The sequence below is a fragment of the Carcharodon carcharias genome, chromosome 11, assembly GCF_017639515.1.
Source record: "Carcharodon carcharias isolate sCarCar2 chromosome 11, sCarCar2.pri, whole genome shotgun sequence".
Lineage (NCBI taxonomy): Eukaryota > Metazoa > Chordata > Chondrichthyes > Lamniformes > Lamnidae > Carcharodon > Carcharodon carcharias.
Genome location: NC_054477.1, coordinates 158,201,116 through 158,228,024, shown reverse-complemented (window position 1 = coordinate 158,228,024; position 26,909 = coordinate 158,201,116).

The window sequence follows — 26,909 nt, the reverse complement described above, 5'->3', positions numbered from 1 at the left end:
TGTGCTGTACAGCTGTTCAGTGATCCAGAATGTTCAGCGCAGACTGCTCTGTGATTCAGGATGTACTGTACAGCTATTCAGTGATCCAAGATGTACTGTACAGCTGCTCAGTGATTCAGGAAGTACTTTACAGGCTGCTCTGTGATCCAGGATGTACTGTACAGCTTTTTAATGAACCAAGATGTACTGTACTGGCTGCTCTGTGATGCAGGATGTACTGTACAGCTGCTCAGTGATCCAGGATGTACTGTACAGGCTGTTAACTGATCCAGGATGTACTTTACAGCTGTTCAGTGATCCAGAATGTACTGTACAGCAGTTCAGTGATCCAGGATGAACAGAACAGGCTGTTCAGTGATCCAGAAAGTACTGTACAGGCTGCTCTGTGATCCCGGATGTACTGTACTGCTGTTCAGTAATCCAGGATGTACTGTACAGCTTTTCTGTGATCCAGGATGTACTGTGCAGCTGTTCCGTGATCCCGGATGTACTGTAGAGCTGTTCAGCGATCCAGTATGTAATGTACAGGCAGCTCTGTGATCCAGGATGTACTGTACAGGCTGCTCTGTGATCCTGGCTTAACTGTACAGCTGTTCAGTGATCCAGGAATTACTGTACAGCTGTTCAGTGATCCAGGATGTACTGCACAGCTGTTCTGTGATCCAGGATGTACTGTACATTATTCTCTGTGATCCAGGATGTACTCTACAGCTGCTCAGTGATCCAGGATGTACAGTACAGGCTGTTCAGTGATCCAGAAAGTACTGTACAGGCTGCTCTGTGATCCCGGATGTACTGTACCGCTGTTCAGTAATCCAGGATGTACTGTACAGCTTTTCTGTGATGCAGGATGTACTGTGCAGCTGTTCAGTGATCCCGGATGTAATGTACAGCTGTTCAGCGATCCAGGATGTAATGTAGAGGCAGCTCTGTGATCCAGGATGTACTGTACAGGCTGCTCTGTGATCCTGGCTTAACTGTACAGTTGTTCAGTGATCCAGGAATTACTGTACAGCTGTTCAGTGATCCAGGATGTACTGCACAGCTGTTCTGTGATCCAGGATGTACTGTACAGTATTCTCTGTGATCCAGGATGTACTCTACAGCTGTACAGTGATACAGGATGTACTGTATAGTAGTTTAGTGATCCAGGATGTTCTGTACAGCTGTTCAGTGATCCAGGATGTACTGTACAGACTATTCAGTGATCCAGGATGCACTGTACAGGCTGTTCTGTGATCCAGTATACAATGTCCAGGCTGCTCAGTGATCCAGGATGTACTGTACAGGCTGCTCTGTGATCCAGAATGTACTGTACAGGCAGATCTGTGATCCAGGATATTCCGTGCAGGCTGCTCTGTGATCCAGGAGGTACTGTGCAGCTGTTCTGAGATCCAGGATGAAATGTACAGGCTGTTCTGTGATCCAGGATGTACTGTACTGGCTGCTCAGTGATCCAGGATGCACTGTACAGGCTGTTCAGTGATCCAGGATGTACTCTACAGCTGCTCAGTGATCCAGAATGCACTGTACAGGCTGTTAACTCATCCAGGATGTACTGTACAGCTGTTCAGTGATCCAGGATGTACTGTACAGCTGTTCAGTGATACAGGATGTACTGTACAGGCTGCTCTGTGATCCAGGATGTACTGTTCAGGCTGCTCAGTGATCCAGGATGTACTGTACAGGCTGCTCTGTGATCCAGGATGTACTGTACAGCTGTACAGTGATGCAGGATGTACTGTACAGCAGTTCAGTGATCCAGGATGTTCTGTACAGCTGTTCAGTGATCCAGGATGTACTGTACAGGCTGTTCAGTGATCCAGGATGCACTGTACAGGCTTTTCTGTGATCCAGTATGCAACGTCCTGGCTGCTCAGTGATCCAGGATGTACTGTACAGGCTGCTCAGTGATCCAGGATGTACTGTACAGTCTTCTCAGTGATCCAGTATGTTCTGTACAGGCTGTTCAGTGATCCAGGATGTACTGTACAGGCTGCTCTGTGATCCAGGATGTACTGTACAGCTGTTCAGTGATCCAGGATGTACTGTACAGACTGTTCTGTGATCCAGGATGTACTGTACAGGCTGTTCAGTGATTCAGGCTGCAGTGTACAGGCTTTTCAATGATCCAGGATGTAGTGTACAGCTGCTCAGTGATCTAGGATGCACTGTACAGGCTTTCAGTGATCCAGGATGTACTGTACAGCTGTTGAGTAATCCAGAATGTACTGTACAGCTGTTCAGTGATCCAGGATGTACTGTACAGGTGCTCAGTGATCCATGATGTACTGTGCAGGCTGCTCAGTGATCCAGCATGTTCTGTACAGCTGTTCTGTGATCCAGGATGTACTGTACAGGCCGCTCAGTGATCCAGGATGTATTGTACAGCTGTTCAGTGATCCAGGATGTACTGTACAGGCTGGACTCTGATCCAGGATGTACTGTACAGCTTTTCAAGGATCCAGGATGTACTGTACAATCTGCTCTGTGATCCAGGAGGTACTGTTCAGGCTGCTAATTCATCCAGGATGTACTCTACAGGCTGCTCAGTGATCCAGAATGTACTGTACAGCTGCTCAGTGATCCAGGATGTGCTGTACAGCTGTTCAGTGATCCAGAATGTACAGCGCAGACTGCTCTGTGATTCAGGATGTACTGTACAGCTATTCAGTGATCCAAGATGTACTGTACAGCTGCTCAGTGATTCAGGAAGTACTTTACAGGCTGCTCAGTGATCCAGGATGTACTGTACAGCTTTTTAATGAACCAAGATATACTGTACTGGCTGCTCTGTGATGCAGGATGTACTGTACAGCTGCTCAGTGATCCAGGATGTACTGTACAGGCTGTTAACTGATCCAGGATGTACTTTACAGCTGTTCAGTGATCCAGGATGTACTGTACAGCAGTTCAGTGATCCAGGATGAACAGAACAGGCTGCTCAGTGATCCAGAAAGTACTGTACAGGCTGCTCTGTGATCCCGGATGTACTGTACCGCAGTTCAGTAATCCAGGATGTACTGTACAGCTTTTCTGTGATCCAGGATGTACTGTGCAGCTGTTCCGTGAACCCGGATGTACTGTACAGGCTGTTCAGTGATCCAGGATGCACTGTACAGGCTTTTCTGTGATCCAGTATGCAACGTCCTGGCTGCTCAGTGATCCAGGATGTACTGTACAGGCTGCTCAGTGATCCAGGATGTACTGTACAGTCTTCTCAGTGATCCAGTATGTTCTGTACAGGCTGTTCAGTGATCCAGGATGTACTGTACAGGCTGCTCTGTGATCCAGGATGTACTGTACAGCTGTTCAGTGATCCAGGATGTACTGTACAGACTGTTCTGTGATCCAGGATGTACTGTACAGGCTGTTCAGTGATTCAGGATGCAGTGTAAAGGCTTTTCAATGATCCAGGATGTAGTGTACAGCTGCTCAGTGATCTAGGATGCACTGTACAGGCTTTCAGTGATCCAGGATGTACTGTACAGCTGTTGAGTAATCCAGAATGTACTGTACAGCTGTTCAGTGATCCAGGATGTACTGTACAGGTGCTCAGTGATCCAGGATGTACTGTACAGGCCGCTCAGTGATCCAGGATGTATTGTACAGGCTGCCCTGTGATCCAGGATGTACTGTACAGGCTGCTCTGTGATCCAGGATGTACTGTACAGCTGTTCAGTGATCCAGGATGTACTGTACAGGCTGGACTCTGATCCAGGATGTACTGTACAGCTTTTCAAGGATCCAGGATGTACTGTACAATCTGCTCTGTGATCCAGGAGGTACTGTTCAGGCTGCTAATTCATCCAGGATGTACTCTACAGGCTGCTCAGTGATCCAGAATGTACTGTACAGCTGCTCAGTGATCCAGGATGTGCTGTACAGCTGTTCAGTGATCCAGAATGTTCAGCGCAGACTGCTCTGTGATTCAGGATGTACTGTACAGCTATTCAGTGATCCAAGATGTACTGTACAGCTGCTCAGTGATTCAGGAAGTACTTTACAGGCTGCTCTGTGATCCAGGATGTACTGTACAGCTTTTTAATGAACCAAGATGTACTGTACTGGCTGCTCTGTGATGCAGGATGTACTGTACAGCTGCTCAGTGATCCAGGATGTACTGTACAGGCTGTTAACTGATCCAGGATGTACTTTACAGCTGTTCAGTGATCCAGGATGTACTGTACAGCAGTTCAGTGATCCAGGATGAACAGAACAGGCTGCTCAGTGACCCAGAAAGTACTGTACAGGCTGCTCTGTGATCCCGGATGTACTGTACCGCAGTTCAGTAATCCAGGATGTACTGTACAGCTTTTCTGTGATCCAGGATGTACTGTGCAGCTGTTCCGTGAACCCGGATGTACTGTACAGCTGTTCAGCGATCCAGGATGTGATGTACAGGCTGCTCTGTGATCCAGGATGTACTGTACAGGCTGCTCTGTGATCCTGGCTTAACTGTACAGCTGGTCAGTGATCCAGGAATTACTGTACAGCTGCTCAGTGATCCAGGATGTACTGTACAGGCTGTTAACTGATCCAGGATGTACTTTACAGCTGTTCAGTGATCCAGGATGTACTGTACAGCAGTTCAGTGATCCAGGATGAACAGAACAGGCTGTTCAGTGATCCAGGAAGTACTGTACAGGCTGCTCTGTGATCCCGGATGTACTGTACCGCTGTTCAGTAATCCAGGATGTACTGTACAGCTTTTCTGTGATCCAGGATGTACTGTGCAGCTGTTCCGTGATCCCGGATGTACTGTACAGCTGTTCAGCGATCCAGGATGTAATGTACAGGCAGCTCTGTGATCCAGGATGTACTGTACAGGCTGCTCTGTGATCCTGGCTTAACTGTACAGCTGTTCAGTGATCCAGGAATTACTTTACAGCTGCTCAGTGATCCAGGATGTACTGCACAGCTGTTCTGTGATCCAGGATGTACTGTACAGTATTCTCTGTGATCCAGGATGTACTCTACAGCTGCTCAGTGATCCAGGATGTACAGTACAGGCTGTTCAGTGATCCAGGAAGTACTGTACAGGCTGCGCTGTGATCCCGGATGTACTGTACAGGCTGCCCTGTGATCCAGGATGTACTGTACAGCTTTTCTGTAATCCAGGATGTACTGTGCAGCTGTTCAGTGATCCCGGATGTAATGTACAGCTGTTCAGCGATCCAGGATGTAATGTACAGGCAGCTCTGTGATCCAGGATGTACTGTACAGGCTGCTCTGTGATCCTGGCTTAACTGTACAGCTGTTCAGTGATCCAGGAATTACTGTACAGCTGTTCTGTGATCCAGGATGTACTGTACAGTATTCTCTGTGATCCAGGATGTACTCTACAGCTGTACAGTGATACAGGATGTACTGTACAGCATTTTAGTGATCCAGGATGTTCTGTACAGCTGTTCTGTGATCCAGGATGTACTGTACAGGCCGCTCAGTGATCCAGGATGTATTGTACAGGCTGCCCTGTGATCCAGGATGTACTGTACAGGCTGCTCTGTGATCCAGAATATTCCGTGCAGGCCGCTCTGTGATCCAGGATATACTGTGCGGCTGTTCTGTGATTCAGGATGAAATGTACAGGCTGTTCTGTGATCCTGGATGTACTGTACAGGCTGCTCAGTGATCCAGGATGTACTGTACAGGCTGTTCAGTGATCCAGGATGTACTGTACAGCTGCTCAGTGATCCAGGATGCACTGTACAGGCTGTTAACTGATCCAGGATGTACTGTACAGCTGTTCAGTGATCCAGGATGTACTGTACAGCTGTTCAGTGATACAGGATGTACTTTACAGGCTGCTCTGTGATCCAGGATGTACTGTTCAGGCTGATCAGTGATCCAGGATGTACTGTACAGGCTGCTCTGTGATCCAGGATATACTATACAGGCTGCTCAGTGATCCAGGATGACTTGTACAGACGGCTCTGTATCCATGATGTATTGTAGAGGCTGCTCTGTGATCCAGGATGTACTGTACAGGCTGCTCAGTGATACAGGATGTACTGTACAGCTGCTCAGTGATCCAGGATGCACTGTACAGGCTGTTAACTGATCCAGGATGTACTGTACAGCTGTTCAGTGATCCAGGATATACTGTACAGCTGTTCAGTGATACAGGATGTACTTTACAGGCTGCTCTGTGATCCAGGATGTACTGTTCAGGCTGTTCAGTGATCCAGGATGTACTGTACAGGCTGCTCAGTGATCCAGGATGAACTGTACAGGCTGTTCAGTGATCCAGGATGTACTGTACAGCTGCTCAGTGATCCAGGATGCACTGTACAGGCTGTTAACTCTTCCAGGATGTACTGTACAGCAGTTCAATGATCCAGGATGAACAGAACAGGCTGCTCAGTGATCCAGAAAGTACTGTACAGGCTGCTCTGTGATCCCGGATGTACTGTACCGCAGTTCAGTAATCCAGGATGTACTGTACAGCTTTTCTGTGATCCAGGATGTACTGTGCAGCTGTTCCGTGAACCCGGATGTACTGTACAGGCTGTTCAGTGATCCAGGATGCACTGTACAGGCTTTTCTGTGATCCAGTATGCAACGTCCTGGCTGCTCAGTGATCCAGGATGTACTGTACAGGCTGCTCAGTGATCCAGGATGTACTGTACAGTCTTCTCAGTGATCCAGTATGTTCTGTACAGGCTGTTCAGTGATCCAGGATGTACTGTACAGGCTGCTCTGTGATCCAGGATGTACTGTACAGCTGTTCAGTGATCCAGGATGTACTGTACAGACTGTTCTGTGATCCAGGATGTACTGTACAGGCTGTTCAGTGATTCAGGATGCAGTGTACAGGCTTTTCAATGATCCAGGATGTAGTGTACAGCTGCTCAGTGATCTAGGATGCACTGTACAGGCTTTCAGTGATCCAGGATGTACTGTACAGCTGTTGAGTAATCCAGAATGTACTGTACAGCTGTTCAGTGATCCAGGATGTACTGTACAGGTGCTCAGTGATCCATGATGTACTGTGCAGGCTGCTCAGTGATCCAGCATGTTCTGTACAGCTGTTCTGTGATCCAGGATGTACTGTACAGGCCGCTCAGTGATCCAGGATGTATTGTACAGGCTGCCCTGTGATCCAGGATGTACTGTACAGGCTGCTCTGTGATCCAGGATGTACTGTACAGCTGTTCAGTGATCCAGGATGTACTGTACAGGCTGGACTCTGATCCAGGATGTACTGTACAGCTTTTCAAGGATCCGGGATGTACTGTACAATCTGCTCTGTGATCCAGGAGGTACTGTTCAGGCTGCTAATTCATCCAGGATGTACTCTACAGGCTGCTCAGTGATCCAGAATGTACTGTACAGCTGCTCAGTGATCCAGGATGTGCTGTACAGCTGTTCAGTGATCCAGAATGTTCAGCGCAGACTGCTCTGTGATTCAGGATGTACTGTACAGCTATTCAGTGATCCAAGATGTACTGTACAGCTGCTCAGTGATTCAGGAAGTACTTTACAGGCTGCTCTGTGATCCAGGATGTACTGTACAGCTTTTTAATGAACCAAGATATACTGTACTGGCTGCTCTGTGATGCAGGATGTACTGTACAGCTGCTCAGTGATCCAGGATGTACTGTACAGGCTGTTAACTGATCCAGGATGTACTTTACAGCTGTTCAGTGATCCAGGATGTACTGTACAGCAGTTCAGTGATCCAGGATGAACAGAACAGGCTGCTCAGTGACCCAGAAAGTACTGTACAGGCTGCTCTGTGATCCCGGATGTACTGTACCGCAGTTCAGTAATCCAGGATGTACTGTACAGCTTTTCTGTGATCCAGGATGTACTGTGCAGCTGTTCCGTGAACCCGGATGTACTGTACAGGCTGTTCAGTGATCCAGGATGCACTGTACAGGCTTTTCTGTGATCCAGTATGCAACGTCCTGGCTGCTCAGTGATCCAGGATGTACTGTACAGGCTGCTCAGTGATCCAGGATGTACTGTACAGTCTTCTCAGTGATCCAGTATGTTCTGTACAGGCTGTTCAGTGATCCAGGATGTACTGTACAGGCTGCTCTGTGATCCAGGATGTACTGTACAGCTGTTCAGTGATCCAGGATGTACTGTACAGACTGTTCTGTGATCCAGGATGTACTGTACAGGCTGTTCAGTGATTCAGGATGCAGTGTACAGGCTTTTCAATGATCCAGGATGTAGTGTACAGCTGCTCAGTGATCTAGGCTGCACTGTACAGGCTTTCAGTGATCCAGGATGTACTGTACAGCTGTTGAGTAATCCAGAATGTACTGTACAGCTGTTCAGTGATCCAGGATGTACTGTACAGGTGCTCAGTGATCCAGGATGTACTGTACAGGCCGCTCAGTGATCCAGGATGTATTGTACAGGCTGCCCTGTGATCCAGGATGTACTGTACAGGCTGCTCTGTGATCCAGGATGTACTGTACAGCTGTTCAGTGATCCAGGATGTACTGTACAGGCTGGACTCTGATCCAGGATGTACTGTACAGCTTTTCAAGGATCCAGGATGTACTGTACAATCTGCTCTGTGATCCAGGAGGTACTGTTCAGGCTGCTAATTCATCCAGGATGTACTCTACAGGCTGCTCAGTGATCCAGAATGTACTGTACAGCTGCTCAGTGATCCAGGATGTGCTGTACAGCTGTTCAGTGATCCAGAATGTTCAGCACAGACTGCTCTGTGATTCAGGATGTACTGTACAGCTATTCAGTGATCCAAGATGTACTGTACAGCTGCTCAGTGATTCAGGAAGTACTTTACAGGCTGCTCTGTGATCCAGGATGTACTGTACAGCTTTTTAATGAACCAAGATGTACTGTACTGGCTGCTCTGTGATGCAGGATGTACTGTACAGCTGCTCAGTGATCCAGGATGTACTGTACAGGCTGTTAACTGATCCAGGATGTACTTTACAGCTGTTCAGTGATCCAGGATGTACTGTACAGCAGTTCAGTGATCCAGGATGAACAGAACAGGCTGCTCAGTGACCCAGAAAGTACTGTACAGGCTGCTCTGTGATCCCGGATGTACTGTACCGCAGTTCAGTAATCCAGGATGTACTGTACAGCTTTTCTGTGATCCAGGATGTACTGTGCAGCTGTTCCGTGAACCCGGATGTACTGTACAGCTGTTCAGCGATCCAGGATGTAATGTACAGGCAGCTCTGTGATCCAGGATGTACTGTACAGGCTGCTCTGTGATCCTGGCTTAACTGTACAGCTGTTCAGTGATCCAGGAATTACTGTACAGCTGCTCAGTGATCCAGGATGTACTGTACAGGCTGTTAACTGATCCAGGATGTACTTTACAGCTGTTCAGTGATCCAGGATGTACTGTACAGCAGTTCAGTGATCCAGGATGAACAGAACAGGCTGTTCAGTGATCCAGGAAGTACTGTACAGGCTGCTCTGTGATCCCGGATGTACTGTACCGCTGTTCAGTAATCCAGGATGTACTGTACAGCTTTTCTGTGATCCAGGATGTACTGTGCAGCTGTTCCGTGATCCCGGATGTACTGTACAGCTGTTCAGCGATCCAGGATGTAATGTACAGGCAGCTCTGTGATCCAGGATGTACTGTACAGGCTGCTCTGTGATCCTGGCTTAACTGTACAGCTGTTCAGTGATCCAGGAATTACTTTACAGCTGCTCAGTGATCCAGGATGTACTGCACAGCTGTTCTGTGATCCAGGATGTACTGTACAGTATTCTCTGTGATCCAGGATGTACTCTACAGCTGCTCAGTGATCCAGGATGTACAGTACAGGCTGTTCAGTGATCCAGGAAGTACTGTACAGGCTGCGCTGTGATCCCGGATGTACTGTACAGGCTGCCCTGTGATCCAGGATGTACTGTACAGCTTTTCTGTAATCCAGGATGTACTGTGCAGCTGTTCAGTGATCCCGGATGTAATGTACAGCTGTTCAGCGATCCAGGATGTAATGTACAGGCAGCTCTGTGATCCAGGATGTACTGTACAGGCTGCTCTGTGATCCTGGCTTAACTGTACAGCTGTTCAGTGATCCAGGAATTACTGTACAGCTGTTCTGTGATCCAGGATGTACTGTACAGTATTCTGTGATCCAGGATGTACTCTACAGCTGTACAGTGATACAGGATGTACTGTACAGCATTTTAGTGATCCAGGATGTTCTGTACAGCTGTTCTGTGATCCAGGATGTACTGTACAGGCCGCTCAGTGATCCAGGATGTATTGTACAGGCTGCCCTGTGATCCAGGATGTAATGTACAGGCTGCTCTGTGATCCAGAATATTCCGTGCAGGCCGCTCTGTGATCCAGGATGTACTGTGCGGCTGTTCTGTGATCCAGGATGAAATGTACAGGCTGTTCTGTGATCCTGGATGTACTGTACAGGCTGCTCAGTGATCCAGGATGTACTGTACAGGCTGTTCAGTGATCCAGGATGTACTGTACAGCTGCTCAGTGATCCAGGATGCACTGTACAGGCTGTTAACTGATCCAGGATGTACTGTACAGCTGTTCAATGATACAGGATGTACTTTACAGGCTGCTCTGTGATCCAGGATGTACTGTTCAGGCTGATCAGTGATCCAGGATGTACTGTACAGGCTGCTCAGTGATCCAGGATGAACTGTACAGGCTGTTCAGTGATCCAGGATGTACTGTACAGCTGCTCAGTGATCCAGGATGCACTGTACAGGCTGTTAACTCTTCCAGGATGTACTGTACAGCTGTTCAGTGAGACAGGATGTACTGTACAGCAGTTCAGTGATCCAGGATGAACAGAACAGGCTGTTCAGTGATCCAGGAAGTACTGTACAGGCTGCTCTGTGATCCCGGATGTACTGTACCGCTGTTCAGTAATCCAGGATGTACTGTACAGCTTTTCTGTGATCCAGGATGTACTGTGCAGCTGTTCCGTGATCCCGGATGTACTGTACAGCTGTTCAGCGATCCAGGATGTAATGTACAGGCAGCTGTGTGATCCAGGATGTACTGTACAGGCTGCTCTGTGATCCTGGCTTAACTGTACAGCTGTTCAGTGATCCAGGATTTACTGTACAGCTGTTCAGTGATCCAGGATGTACTGCACAGCTGTTCTGTGATCCAGGATGTACTGTACAGTATTCTCTGTGATCCAGGATGTACTCTACAGCTGCTCAGTGATCCAGGATGTACTGTACAGCTGCTCAGTGATCCAGGATGCACTGTACAGGCTGTTAACTGATCCAGGATGTACTGTACAGCTGTTCAGTGATCCAGGATGTACTGTACAGCTGTTCAGTGATACAGGATGTACTTTACAGGCTGCTCTGTGATCCAGGATGTACTGTTCAGGCTGATCAGTGATCCAGGATGTACTGTACAGGCTGCTCAGTGATCCAGGATGAACTGTACAGGCTGTTCAGAGATCCAGGATGTACTGTACAGCTGCTCAGTGATCCAGGATGCACTGTACAGGCTGTTAACTCTTCCAGGATGTACTGTGCAGCTGTTCAGTGATCCCGGATGTAATGTACAGCTGTCCAGCGATCCAGGATGTAATGTACAGGCAGCTCTGTGATCCAGGATGTACTGTACAGCCTGCTCTGTGATCCTGACTTAACTGTACAGCTGTTCAGTGATCCAGGAATTACTGTACAGCTGTTCAGTGATCCAGGATGCAGTGCACAGCTGTTCTGTGATCCAGGATGTACTGTACAGTATTCTCTGTGATCCAGGATGTACTCTACAGCTGTACAGTGATACAGGATGTACTGTACAGCAGTTTAGTGATCCAGGATGTTCTGTACAGCTGTTCAATGATCCAGGATGTACTGTACAGACTATTCAGTGATCCAGGATGCGCAGTACAGGCTGTTCTGTGATCCAGTATACAATGTCCAGGCTGCTCAGTGATCCAGGATGTACTGTACAGGCTGCTCTGTGATCCAGAATGTACTGTACAGGCAGATCTGTGATCCAGGATATTCCGTGCAGGCTGCTCTGTGATCCAGGAGGTACTGTGCAGCTGTTCTGAGATCCAGGATGAAATGTACAGGCTGTTCTGTGATCCAGGATGTACTGTACTGGCTGCTCAGTGATCCAGGATGCACTGTACAGGCTGTTCAGTGATCCAGGATGTACTCTACAGCTGCTCAGTGATCCAGAATGCACTGTACAGGCTGTTAACTCATCCAGGATGTACTGTACAGCTGTTCAGTGATCCAGGATGTACTGTACAGCTGTTCAGTGATACAGGATGTACTGTACAGGCTGCTCTGTGATCCAGGATGTACTGTTCAGGCTGTTCAGTGATCCAGGATGTACTGTACAGGCTGCTCTGTGATCCAGGATGTACTGTACAGCTGTACAGTGATGCAGGATGTACTGTACAGCAGTTCAGTGATCCAGGATGTTCTGTACAGGCTGTTCTGTGATCCAGTATGCAACGTCCTGGTTGCTCAGTGATCCAGGATGTACTTTACAGGCTGCTCAGTGATCCAGGATGTACTGTACAGTCTTCTCAGTGATCCAGTATGTTCTGTACAGGCTGCTCAGTGATCCAGGATGTACTTTATAGGCTGCTCTGTGATCCAGGATGTACTGTACAGGCTTCTCAGTGATCCAGTATATTCTGTACAGGCTGATCTGTGATCCAGGATGTACTGTACAGGCTGCTCTGTGATCCAGAATATTCCATGCAGGCCGCTCTGTGATCCAGGATGTACTGTGCGGCTGTTCTGTGATCCAGGATGAAATGTACAGGCTGTTCTGTGATCCTGGATGTACTGTACAGGCTGCTCAGTGATCCAGGATGTACTGTACAGGCTGTTCAGTGATCCAGGATGTACTGTACAGCTGCTCAGTGATCCAGGATGCACTGTACAGGCTGTTAACTGATCCAGGATGTACTGTACAGATGTTCTGTGATCCAGGGTGTACTGTACAGCTGTTCAGTCATACAGGATGTACTTTACAGGCTGCTCTGTGATCCAGGATGTACTGTTCAGGCTGATCAGTGATCCAGGATGTACTGTACAGGCTGCTCTGTGATCCAGGATATACTATACAGGCTGCTCAGTGATCCAGGATGACCTGTACAGACGGCTCTGTATCCATGATGTATTGTAGAGGCTGCTCTGTGATCCAGGATGTACTGTACAGGCTGCTCTGTGATCCAGGATATACTGTACAGGCTGCTCAGTGATACAGGAAATACTGTACAGGCTGCTCTGTGATCCAGGATGTACTGTACAGCTGTTCAGTGATCCAGGATGTACTGTACAGACTGTTCTGTGATCCAGGATGTACTGTATAGGCTGTTCAGTGATTCAGGATGCAGTGTACAGACTTTTCAATGATCCAGGATGTAGTGTACAGCTGCTCAGTGATCTAGGATGCACTGTGCAGGCTGTTCAGTGATCCAGGATGTACTGTACAGCTGTTGAGTAATCCAGAATGTACTGTACAGCTGTTCAGTGATCCAGGATGTACTGTACAGCTGCTCAGTGATCCAAGATGTACTGTGCAGGCTGCTCAGTGATCCAGCATGTTCTGTACAGCTGTTCTGTGATCCAGGATGTACTGTACAGGCCGCTCAGTGATCCAGGATGTACTGTACAGGCTGCCCTGTGATCCAGGATGTACTGTACAGGCTGCTCTGTGATCCAGGCTGTACTGTACAGTTGTTCAGTGATCCAGGATGTACTGTACAGGCTGGACTCTGATCCAGGATGTACTGTACAGCTTTTCAATGATCCAGGATGTACTGTACAATCTGCTCTGTGATCCAGGAGGTACTGTTCAGGCTGCTAGTTCATCCAGGATGTACTCTACAGGCTGCTCAGTGATCCAGAATGTACTGTACAGCTGCTCAGTGATCCAGGATGTGCTGTACAGCTGTTCAGTGATCCAGAATGTTCAGCGCAGACTGCTCTGTGATTCAGGATGTACTGTACAGCTATTCAGTGATCCAAGATGTACTGTACAGCTGCTCAGTGATTCAGGAAGTACTTTGCAGTCTGCTCTGTGATCCAGGATGTACTGTACAGCTTTTTAATGAACCAAGATGTACTGTACTGGCTGCTCTGTGATGCAGGATGTACTGTACAGCTGCTCAGTGATCCAGGATGTACTGTACAGGCTGTTAACTGATCCAGGATGTACTTTACAGCTGTTCAGTGATCCAGGATGTCCTGTACAGCAGTTCAGTGATCCAGGATGAACAGAACAGGCTGCTCAGTGATCCAGAAAGTACTGTACAGGCTGCTCTGTGATCCCGGATGTACTGTACCGCTGTTCAGTAATCCAGGATGTACTGTACAGCTTTTCTGTGATCCAGGATGTACTGTGCAGCTGTTCCGTGATCCCGGATGTACTGTACAGCTGTTCAGCGATCCAGGATGTAATGTACAGGCAGCTGTGTGATCCAGGATGTACTGTACAGGCTGCTCTGTGATCCTGGCTTAACTGTACAGCTGTTCAGTGATCCAGGATTTACTGTACAGCTGTTCAGTGATCCAGGATGTACTGCACAGCTGTTCTGTGATCCAGGATGTACTGTACAGTATTCTCTGTGATCCAGGATGTACTCTACAGCTGCTCAGTGATCCAGGATGTACTGTACAGCTGCTCAGTGATCCAGGATGCACTGTACAGGCTGTTAACTGATCCAGGATGTACTGTACAGCTGTTCAGTGATCCAGGATGTACTGTACAGCTGTTCAGTGATACAGGATGTACTTTACAGGCTGCTCTGTGATCCAGGATGTACTGTTCAGGCTGATCAGTGATCCAGGATGTACTGTACAGGCTGCTCAGTGATCCAGGATGAACTGTACAGGCTGTTCAGAGATCCAGGATGTACTGTACAGCTGCTCAGTGATCCAGGATGCACTGTACAGGCTGTTAACTCTTCCAGGATGTACTGTGCAGCTGTTCAGTGATCCCGGATGTAATGTACAGCTGTCCAGCGATCCAGGATGTAATGTACAGGCAGCTCTGTGATCCAGGATGTACTGTACAGCCTGCTCTGTGATCCTGACTTAACTGTACAGCTGTTCAGTGATCCAGGAATTACTGTACAGCTGTTCAGTGATCCAGGATGCAGTGCACAGCTGTTCTGTGATCCAGGATGTACTGTACAGTATTCTCTGTGATCCAGGATGTACTCTACAGCTGTACAGTGATACAGGATGTACTGTACAGCAGTTTAGTGATCCAGGATGTTCTGTACAGCTGTTCAATGATCCAGGATGTACTGTACAGACTATTCAGTGATCCAGGATGCGCAGTACAGGCTGTTCTGTGATCCAGTATACAATGTCCAGGCTGCTCAGTGATCCAGGATGTACTGTACAGGCTGCTCTGTGATCCAGAATGTACTGTACAGGCAGATCTGTGATCCAGGATATTCCGTGCAGGCTGCTCTGTGATCCAGGAGGTACTGTGCAGCTGTTCTGAGATCCAGGATGAAATGTACAGGCTGTTCTGTGATCCAGGATGTACTGTACTGGCTGCTCAGTGATCCAGGATGCACTGTACAGGCTGTTCAGTGATCCAGGATGTACTCTACAGCTGCTCAGTGATCCAGAATGCACTGTACAGGCTGTTAACTCATCCAGGATGTACTGTACAGCTGTTCAGTGATCCAGGATGTACTGTACAGCTGTTCAGTGATACAGGATGTACTGTACAGGCTGCTCTGTGATCCAGGATGTACTGTTCAGGCTGTTCAGTGATCCAGGATGTACTGTACAGGCTGCTCTGTGATCCAGGATGTACTGTACAGCTGTACAGTGATGCAGGATGTACTGTACAGCAGTTCAGTGATCCAGGATGTTCTGTACAGGCTGTTCTGTGATCCAGTATGCAACGTCCTGGTTGCTCAGTGATCCAGGATGTACTTTACAGGCTGCTCAGTGATCCAGGATGTACTGTACAGTCTTCTCAGTGATCCAGTATGTTCTGTACAGGCTGCTCAGTGATCCAGGATGTACTTTATAGGCTGCTCTGTGATCCAGGATGTACTGTACAGGCTTCTCAGTGATCCAGTATATTCTGTACAGGCTGATCTGTGATCCAGGATGTACTGTACAGGCTGCTCTGTGATCCAGAATATTCCATGCAGGCCGCTCTGTGATCCAGGATGTACTGTGCGGCTGTTCTGTGATCCAGGATGAAATGTACAGGCTGTTCTGTGATCCTGGATGTACTGTACAGGCTGCTCAGTGATCCAGGATGTACTGTACAGGCTGTTCAGTGATCCAGGATGTACTGTACAGCTGCTCAGTGATCCAGGATGCACTGTACAGGCTGTTAACTGATCCAGGATGTACTGTACAGATGTTCTGTGATCCAGGGTGTACTGTACAGCTGTTCAGTCATACAGGATGTACTTTACAGGCTGCTCTGTGATCCAGGATGTACTGTTCAGGCTGATCAGTGATCCAGGATGTACTGTACAGGCTGCTCTGTGATCCAGGATATACTATACAGGCTGCTCAGTGATCCAGGATGACCTGTACAGACGGCTCTGTATCCATGATGTATTGTAGAGGCTGCTCTGTGATCCAGGATGTACTGTACAGGCTGCTCTGTGATCCAGGATATACTGTACAGGCTGCTCAGTGATACAGGAAATACTGTACAGGCTGCTCTGTGATCCAGGATGTACTGTACAGCTGTTCAGTGATCCAGGATGTACTGTACAGACTGTTCTGTGATCCAGGATGTACTGTATAGGCTGTTCAGTGATTCAGGATGCAGTGTACAGACTTTTCAATGATCCAGGATGTAGTGTACAGCTGCTCAGTGATCTAGGATGCACTGTGCAGGCTGTTCAGTGATCCAGGATGTACTGTACAGCTGTTGAGTAATCCAGAATGTACTGTACAGCTGTTCAGTGATCCAGGATGTACTGTACAGCTGCTCAGTGATCCAAGATGTACTGTGCAGGCTGCTCAGTGATCCAGCATGTTCTGTACAGCTGTTCTGTGATCCAGGATGTACTGTACAGGCCGCTCAGTGATCCAGGATGTATTGTACAGGCTGCCCTGTGATCCAGGATGTACTGTACAGGCTGCTCTGTGATCCAGGCTGTACTGTACAGTTGTTCAGTGATCCAGGATGTACTGTACAGGCTGGACTCTGATCCAGGATGTACTGTACAGCTTTTCAATGATCCAGGATGTACTGTACAATCTGCTCTGTGATCCAGGAGGTACTGTTCAGGCTGCTAGTTCATCCAGGATGTACTCTACAGGCTGCTCAGTGATCCAGAATGTACTGTACAGCTGCTCAGTGATCCAGGATGTGCTGTACAGCTGTTCAGTGATCCAGAATGTTCAGCGCAGACTGCTCTGTGATTCAGGATGTACTGTACAGCTATTCAGTGATCCAAGATGTACTGTACAGCTGCTCAGTGATTCAGGAAGTACTTTGCAGTCTGCTCTGTGATCCAGGATGTACTGTACAGCTTTTTAATGAACCAAGATGTACTGTACTGGCTGCTCTGTGATGCAGGATGTACTGTACAGCTGCTCAGTGATCCAGGATGTACTGTACAGGCTGTTAACTGATCCAGGATGTACTTTACAGCTGTTCAGTGATCCAGGATGTCCTGTACAGCAGTTCAGTGATCCAGGATGAACAGAACAGGCTGCTCAGTGATCCAGAAAGTACTGTACAGGCTGCTCTGTGATCCCGGATGTACTGTACCGCTGTTCAGTAATCCAGGATGTACTGTACAGCTTTTCTGTGATCCAGGATGTACTGTGCAGCTGTTCCGTGAACCCGGATGTACTGTACAGCTGTTCAGCGATCCAGGATGTAATGTACAGGCAGCTCTGTGATCCAGGATGTACTGTACAGGCTGCTCTGTGATCCTGGCTTAACTGTACAGCTGTTCAGTGATCCAGGAATTACTGTACAGCTGTTCAGTGATCCAGGATGTACTGCACAGCTGTTCTGTGATCCAGGATGTACTGTACAGTATTCTCAGTGATCCAGAATGTACAGTACAGGCTGTTCAGTGATCCAGGAAGTACTGTACAGGCTGCTCTGTGATCCCGGATGTACTGTACCGCTGTTCAGTAATCCAGGATGTACTGTACAGCTGTTCAGTGATCCAGGATGTACTGTACAGCTGTTCAGCGATCCAGGATGTAAGGTACAGGCAGCTCTGTGATCCAGGATGTATTGTACAGGCTGCTCTGTTATCCTGGCTTAACTGTACAGCTGTTCAGTGATCCAGGAATTACTGTACAGCTGTTCTGTGATCCAGGATGTACTGTACAGTATTCTCTGTGAAACAGGATGTACTCTACAGCTGTACAGTGATACAGGATGTACTGTACAGCAGTTTAGTGATCCAGGATGTTCTGTACAGCTGTTCTGTGATCCAGGATGTACTGTACAGGCCGCTCAGTGATCCAGGGTGTATTGTACAGGCTGCCCTGTGATCCAGGATGTACTGTACAGGCTGCTCTGTGATCCAGAATATTCCGTGCAGGCCGCTCTGTGATCCAGGATGTACTGTGCGGCTGTTCTGTGATCCAGGATGAAATGTACAGGCTGTTCTGTGATCCTGGATGTACTGTACAGGCTGCTCAGTGATCCAGGATGTACTTTACAGGCTGCTCTGTGATCCAGGATGTACTGTACAGCTGTTCAGTGATCCAGGATGTACTTTACAGTCTGCTCAGTGATCCAGGATGTACTGTACAGGCAGCTCTGTGATCCAGGATGTACTGTACAGGCTGCTCTGTGATCCTGGATTAACTGTACAGCTGTTCAGTGAGACAGGATGTACTGTACAGTCTGCTCAGTGATCCAGGATGTACTGTACAGGCAGCTCAGTGATCCAGGATGTACTGCACAGCTGTTCTGTGATCCAGGATGTACTGTACAGTATTCTCTGTGATCCAGGATGTACTCTACAGCTGTACAGTGACACAGGATGTACTGTACAGCAGTTTAGTGATCCAGGATGTTCTGTACAGCTGTTCAGTGATCCAGGATGTACTTTACGGACTATTCAGTGATCCAGGATGCACTGTACAGGCTGTTCTGTGATCCAGTATACAATGTCCAGGCTGCTCAGTGATCCAGGATGTACTGTACAGGCTGCTCTGTGATCCAGAATGTACTGTACAGGCAGATCTGTGATCCAGGATATTCCGTGCAGGCTGCTCTGTGATCCAGGAGGTACTGTGCAGCTGTTCCGAGATCCAGGATGAAATGTACAGGCTGTTCTGTGATCCAGGATGTACTGTACTGGCTGCTCAGTGATCCAGGATGCACTGTACAGGCTGTTCAGTGATCCAGGATGTCCTCTACAGCTGCTCAGTGATCCAGAATGCACTGTACAGGCTGTTAACTCATCCAGGATGTACTGTACAGCTGTTCAGTGATCCAGGATATACAGTACAGCTGTTCAGTGATACAGGATGTACTGTACAGGCTGCTCTGTGATCCAGGATGTACTGTTCAGGCTGCTCAGTGATCCAGGATGTACTGTACAGGCTGCTCTGTGATCCAGGATGTACTGTACTGCTGTACAGTGATGCAGGATGTACTGTACAGCAGTTCAGTGATCCAGGATGTTCTGTACAGCTGTTCAGTGATCCAGGATGTACTGTACAGGCTGTTCAGTGATCCAGGTTGCACTGTACAGGCTGTTCTGTGATCCAGTATGCAACGTCCAGGCTGCTCAGTGATCCAGGATGTACTGTACAGGCTGCTCAGTGATCCAGGATGTACTGTACAGTCTTCTCAGTGATCCAGTATGTTCTGTACAGGCTGCTCAGTGATCCAGGATGTACTGTACAGGCTGCTCTGTGATCCAGGATGTACTGTACAGGCTTCTCAGTGATCCAGTATATTCTGTACAGGCTGATCTGTGATCCAGGATGTACTGTACAGGCTCCTCTGTGATCCAGAATATTCCGTGCAGGCCGCTCTGTGATCCAGGATGTACTGTGCGGCTGTTCTGTGATCCAGGATGAAATGTACAGGCTGTTCTGTGATCCTGGATGTACTGTACAGGCTGCTCAGTGATCCAGGATGTACTGTACAGGCTGTTCAGTGATCCAGGATGTACTGTACAGCTGTTCAGTGATCCAGGATGCACTGTACAGGCTGTTAACTGATCCAGGATGTACTGTACAGCTGTTCAGTGATCCAGGATGTACTGTACAGCTGTTCAGTGATACAGGATGTACTTTACAGGCTGCTCTGTGATCCAGGATGTACTGTTCAGGCTGATCAGTGATCCAGGATGTACTGTACAGGCTGTTCTGTGATCCAGGATGTACTGTACAGGCCGCTCAGTGATCCAGGATCTATTGTACAGGCTGCCCTGTGATCCAGGATGTAGTGTACAGCTGCTCAGTGATCTCGGATGCACTGTACAGGCTGTTCAGTGATCCAGGATGTACTGTACAGCTGTTGAGTAATCCAGAATGTACTGTACAGCTGTTCAATGATCCAGGATGTACTGTACAGTATTCTCTGTGATCCAGGATGTACTCTACAGCTGTACAGTGATACAGGATGTACTGTACAGCAGTTTAGTGATCCAGGATGTTCTGTACAGCTGTTCAGTGATCCAGGATGTACTGTACAGACTATTCAGTGATCCAGGATGCACTGTACAGGCTGTTCTGTGATCCAGTATACAATGTCCAGGCTGCTCAGTGATCCAGGATGTACGTTACAGGCTGCTCTGTGATCCAGAATGTACTGTACAGGCAGATCTGTGATCCAGGATATTCCGTGCAGGCTGCTCTGTGATCCAGGAGGTACTGTGCAGCTGTTCTGAGATCCAGGATGAAATGTACAGGCTGTTCTGTGATCCAGGATGTACTGTACTGGCTGCTCAGTGATCCAGGATGCACTGTACAGGCTGTTCAGTGATCCAGGATGTACTGTACATGTTTCTTAGTGATCCAGTATATTCTGTACAGGCTGATCTGTGATCCAGGATGTACTGTACAGGCTGCTCTGTGATCCAGAATATTCCGTGCAGGCCGCTCTGTGAACCAGGATGTACTGTGCGGCTGTTCTGTGATCCAGGATGAAATGTACAGGCTGTTCTGTGATCCTGGATGTACTGTACAGGCTGCTCAGTGATCCAGGATGTACTGTACAGGCTGTTCAGTGATCCAGGATGTACTGTACAGCTGCTCAGTGATCCAGGATGCACTGTACAGGCTGTTAACTGATCCAGGATGTACTGTACAGCTGTTCAGTGATCCAGGATGTACTGCACAGCTGTTCAGTGATACAGGATGTACTTTACAGGCTGCTCTGTGATCCAGGATGTACTGTTCAGGCTGATCAGTGATCCAGGATGTACTGTACAGGCTGCTCTGTGATCCAGGATGTACTGTACAGCCCGCTCAGTGATCCAGGATCTATTGTACAGGCTGTCCTGTGATCCAAGATGTAGTGTACAGCTGCTCAGTGATCTAGGATGCACTGTACAGGCTGTTCAGTGATCCAGGATGTACTGTACAGCTGTTGAGTAATCCAGAATGTACTGTACAGCTGTTCAATGATCCAGGATGTACTGTACAGCTGCTCAGTGATCCAAGATGTACTGTGCAGGCTGCTCAGTGATCCAGCATGTTCTGTACAGCTGTTCTGTGATCCTGGATGTACTGTACAGGCCGCTCAATGATCCAGGATGTATTGTACAGGCTGCCCTGTGATCCAGGATGTACTGTACAGGCTGCTCTGTGATCCAGGATGTACTGTACAGTTGTTCAGTGATCCAGGATGTACTGTACAGGCTGGACTCTGATCCAGGATGTACTGTACAGCTTTTCAATGATCCAGGATGTACTGTACAATCTGCTCTGTGATCCAGGAGGTACTGTTCAGGCTGCTAATTCATCCAGGATGTACTCTACAGGCTGCTCAGTGATCCAGAATGTACTGTACAGCTGCTCAGTGATCCAGGATGTGCTGTACAGCTGTTCAGTGATCCAGAATGTTCAGCGCAGACTGCTCTGTGATTCAGGATGTACTGTACAGCTATTCAGTGATCCAAGATGTACTGTACTGGCTGCTCAGTGATTCAGGAAGTACTTTACAGGCTGCTCTGTGATCCAGGATGTACTGTACAGCTTTTTAATGAACCAAGATGTACTGTACTGGCTGCTCAGTGATCCAGGATGTACTGTACAGGCTGTTAACTGATCCAGGTTGTACTTTACAGCTGTTCAGTGATCCAGGATGTACTGTACAGCAGTTCAGTGATCCAGGATGAACAGAACAGGCTGTTCAGTGATCCAGGAAGTACTGTACAGGCTGCTCTGTGATCCCGGATGTACTGCACCGCTGTTCAGTAATCCAGGATGTACTGTACAGCTTTTCTGTGATCCAGGATGTACTGTGCAGCTGTTCCGTGATCCCGGATGTACTGTACAGCTGTTCAGCGATCCAGGATGTAATGTAAAGGCAGCTCTGTGATCCAGGATGTACTGTACAGGCTGCTCTGTGATCCTGGCTTAACTGTACAGCTGTTCAGTGATCCAGGAATTACTGTACAGCTGTTCAGTGATCCAGGATGTACTGCACAGCTGTTCTGTGATCCAGGATGTACTGTACAGTATGCTCTGTGATCCAGGATGTACTCTACAGCTGCTCAGTGATCCAGGATGTACAGTACAGGCTGTTCAGTGATCCAGGAAGTACTGTACAGGCTGCTCTGTGATCCCGGATGTACTGTACCGCTGTTCAGTAATCCAGGATGTACTGTACAGATTTTCTGTGATCCAGGATGTACTGTGCAGCTGTTCAGTGATCCCGGATGTAATGTACAGCTGTTCAGCGATCCAGGATGTAATGTACAGGCAGATCTGTGATCCAGGATGTACTGTACAGGCTGCTCTGTGATCCTGGCTTAACTGTACAGCTGTTCAGTGATCCAGGAATTACTGTACAGCTGTTCTGTGATCCAGGATGTACTGTACAGTATTCTCTGTGATCCAGGATGTACTCTACAGCTGTACAGTGATACAGGATGTACTGTACAGCAGTTTAGTGATCCAGGATGTTCTGTACAGCTGTTCTGTGATCCAGGATGTACTGTACAGGCCGCTCAGTGATCCAGGATGTATTGTACAGGCTGCCCTGTGATCCAGGATGTACTGTACAGGCTGCTCTGTGATCCAGAATATTCCGTGCAGGCCGCTCTGTGATCCAGGATGTACTGTGCGGCTGTTCTGTGATCCAGGATGAAATGTACAGGCTGTTCTGTGATCCTGGATGTACTGTACAGGCTGCTCAGTGATCCAGGATGTACTGTACAGGCTGTTCAGTGATCCAGGATGTACTTTACAGCTGCTCAGTGATCCAGGATGCACTGTACAGGCTGTTAACTGATCCAGGATGTACTGTACAGCTGTTCAGTGATCCAGGATGTACTGTACAGCTGTTCAGTGATACAGGATGTACTTTACAGGCTGCTCTGTGATCCAGGATGTACTGTTCAGGCTGATCAGTGATCCAGGATGTACTGTACAGGCTGCTCAGTGATCCAGGATGAACTGTACAGGCTGTTCAGTGATCCAGGAAGTACTGTACAGCTGCTCAGTGATCCAGGATGCACTGTACAGGCTGTTAACTCTTCCAGGATGTACTGTACAGCTTTTCTGTGATCCAGGATGTACTGTGCAGCTGTTCAGTGATCCCGGATGTAATGTACAGCTGTTCAGCGATCCAGGATGTAATGTACAGGCAGCTCTGTGATCCAGGATGTACTGTACAGGCTGCTCTGTGATCCTGGCTTAACTGTACAGCTGTTCAGTGATCCAGGATTTACTGTACAGCTGTTCAGTGATCCAGGATGTACTGCACAGCTGTTCTGTGATCCAGGATGTACTGTACAGGCCGCTCAGTGATCCAGGATGTATTGTACAGGCTGCCCTGTGATCCAGGATGTACTGTACAGGCTGCTCTGTGATCCAGGATGTACTGTACAGCTGTTCAGTGATCCAGGATGTACTGTACAGGCTGGACTCTGATCCAGGATGTACTGTACAGCTTTTCAATGATCCAGGATGTACTGTACAATCTGCTCTGTGATCCAGGAGGTACTGTTCAGGCTGCTAATTCATCCAGGATGTACTCTACAGGCTGCTCAGTGATCCAGAATGTACTGTACAGCTGCTCAGTGATCCAGGATGTGCTGTACAGCTGTTCAGTGATCCAGAATGTTCAGCGCAGACTGCTCAGTGATCCAGGATGCACTGTACAGCTGCTCAGTGGTCCAGGATATAGTGTACAGGCTGCTCAGTGTTCCAGCTTGTACTGCACAGCTGCTCAGTGATCCAGGATATAGTGTACAGGCTGCTCATTGATCTAGCATGTACTGTACAGCTGTTCAGTGATCCAGGATGTACAGCTCAGCTGTTCAGTGATCCAGGATGTGCTGTACAGCTGTTCTGTGATCCAGGATGTACTGTACAGGCTGCTCTGTGATCCCGGATGTACTGCACCGCTGTTCAGTAATCCAGGATGTACTGTACAGCTTTTCTGTGATCCAGGATGTACTGTGCAGCTGTTCCGTGATCCCGGATGTACTGTACAGCTGTTCAGCGATCCAGGATGTAATGTAAAGGCAGCTCTGTGATCCAGGATGTACTGTACAGGCTGCTCTGTGATCCTGGCTTAACTGTACAGCTGTTCAGTGATCCAGGAATTACTGTACAGCTGTTCAGTGATCCAGGATGTACTGCACAGCTGTTCTGTGATCCAGGATGTACTGTACAGTATGCTCTGTGATCCAGGATGTACTCTACAGCTGCTCAGTGATCCAGGATGTACAGTACAGGCTGCTCTGTGATCCCGGATGTACTGTACCGCTGTTCAGTAATCCAGGATGTACTGTACAGATTTTCTGTGATCCAGGATGTACTGTGCAGCTGTTCAGTGATCCCGGATGTAATGTACAGCTGTTCAGCGATCCAGGATGTAATGTACAGGCAGATCTGTGATCCAGGATGTACTGTACAGGCCGCTCAGTGATCCAGGATGTATTGTACAGGCTGCCCTGTGATCCAGGATGTACTGTACAGGCTGCTCTGTGATCCAGAATATTCCGTGCAGGCCGCTCTGTGATCCAGGATGTACTGTGCGGCTGTTCTGTGATCCAGGATGAAATGTACAGGCTGTTCTGTGATCCTGGATGTACTGTACAGGCTGCTCAGTGATCCAGGATGTACTGTACAGGCTGTTCAGTGATCCAGGATGTACTTTACAGCTGCTCAGTGATCCAGGATGCACTGTACAGGCTGTTAACTGATCCAGGATGTACTGTACAGCTGTTCAGTGATCCAGGATGTACTGTACAGCTGTTCAGTGATACAGGATGTACTTTACAGGCTGCTCTGTGATCCAGGATGTACTGTTCAGGCTGATCAGTGATCCAGGATGTACTGTACAGGCTGCTCAGTGATCCAGGATGAACTGTACAGGCTGTTCAGTGATCCAGGAAGTACTGTACAGCTGCTCAGTGATCCAGGATGCACTGTACAGGCTGTTAACTCTTCCAGGATGTACTGTACAGCTTTTCTGTGATCCAGGATGTACTGTGCAGCTGTTCAGTGATCCCGGATGTAATGTACAGCTGTTCAGCGATCCAGGATGTAATGTACAGGCAGCTCTGTGATCCAGGATGTACTGTACAGGCTGCTCTGTGATCCTGGCTTAACTGTACAGCTGTTCAGTGATCCAGGATTTACTGTACAGCTGTTCAGTGATCCAGGATGTACTGCACAGCTGTTCTGTGATCCAGGATGTACTGTACAGGCCGCTCAGTGATCCAGGATGTATTGTACAGGCTGCCCTGTGATCCAGGATGTACTGTACAGGCTGCTCTGTGATCCAGGATGTACTGTACAGCTGTTCAGTGATCCAGGATGTACTGTACAGGCTGGACTCTGATCCAGGATGTACTGTACAGCTTTTCAATGATCCAGGATGTACTGTACAATCTGCTCTGTGATCCAGGAGGTACTGTTCAGGCTGCTAATTCATCCAGGATGTACTCTACAGGCTGCTCAGTGATCCAGAATGTACTGTACAGCTGCTCAGTGATCCAGGATGTGCTGTACAGCTGTTCAGTGATCCAGAATGTTCAGCGCAGACTGCTCAGTGATCCAGGATGCACTGTACAGCTGCTCAGTGGTCCAGGATATAGTGTACAGGCTGCTCAGTGTTCCAGCTTGTACTGCACAGCTGCTCAGTGATCCAGGATATAGTGTACAGGCTGCTCATTGATCTAGCATGTACTGTACAGCTGTTCAGTGATCCAGGATGTACAGCTCAGCTGTTCAGTGATCCAGGATGTGCTGTACAGCTGTTCTGTGATCCAGGATGTACTGTACAGCTGTTCAGTTAACCAGGATGTATTGTACAGCTGCTCAGTGATCCAGGATGTACAGTACAGATGTTCAGTGATCCAGCATGTACTGTACAGCTGTTCAGTGATCCAGGATGTACTGTACAGTTGTTCAGTGATACAGGATGTACTGTACAGGCTGGTCTCTGATCCAGGATGTACTGTACAGGCTGCTCTGTGATCCTGGCTTAACTGTACAGCTGTTCAGTGATCCAGGAATTACTGTACAGCTGTTCAGTGATCCAGGATGTACTGCACAGCTGTTCTGTGATCCAGGATGTACTGTACAGTATGCTCTGTGATCCAGGATGTACTCTACAGCTGCTCAGTGATCCAGGATGTACAGTACAGGCTGTTCAGTGATCCAGGAAGTACTGTACAGGCTGCTCTGTGATCCCGGATGTACTGTACCGCTGTTCAGTAATCCAGGATGTACTGTACAGATTTTCTGTGATCCAGGATGTACTGTGCAGCTGTTCAGTGATCCCGGATGTAATGTACAGCTGTTCAGCGATCCAGGATGTA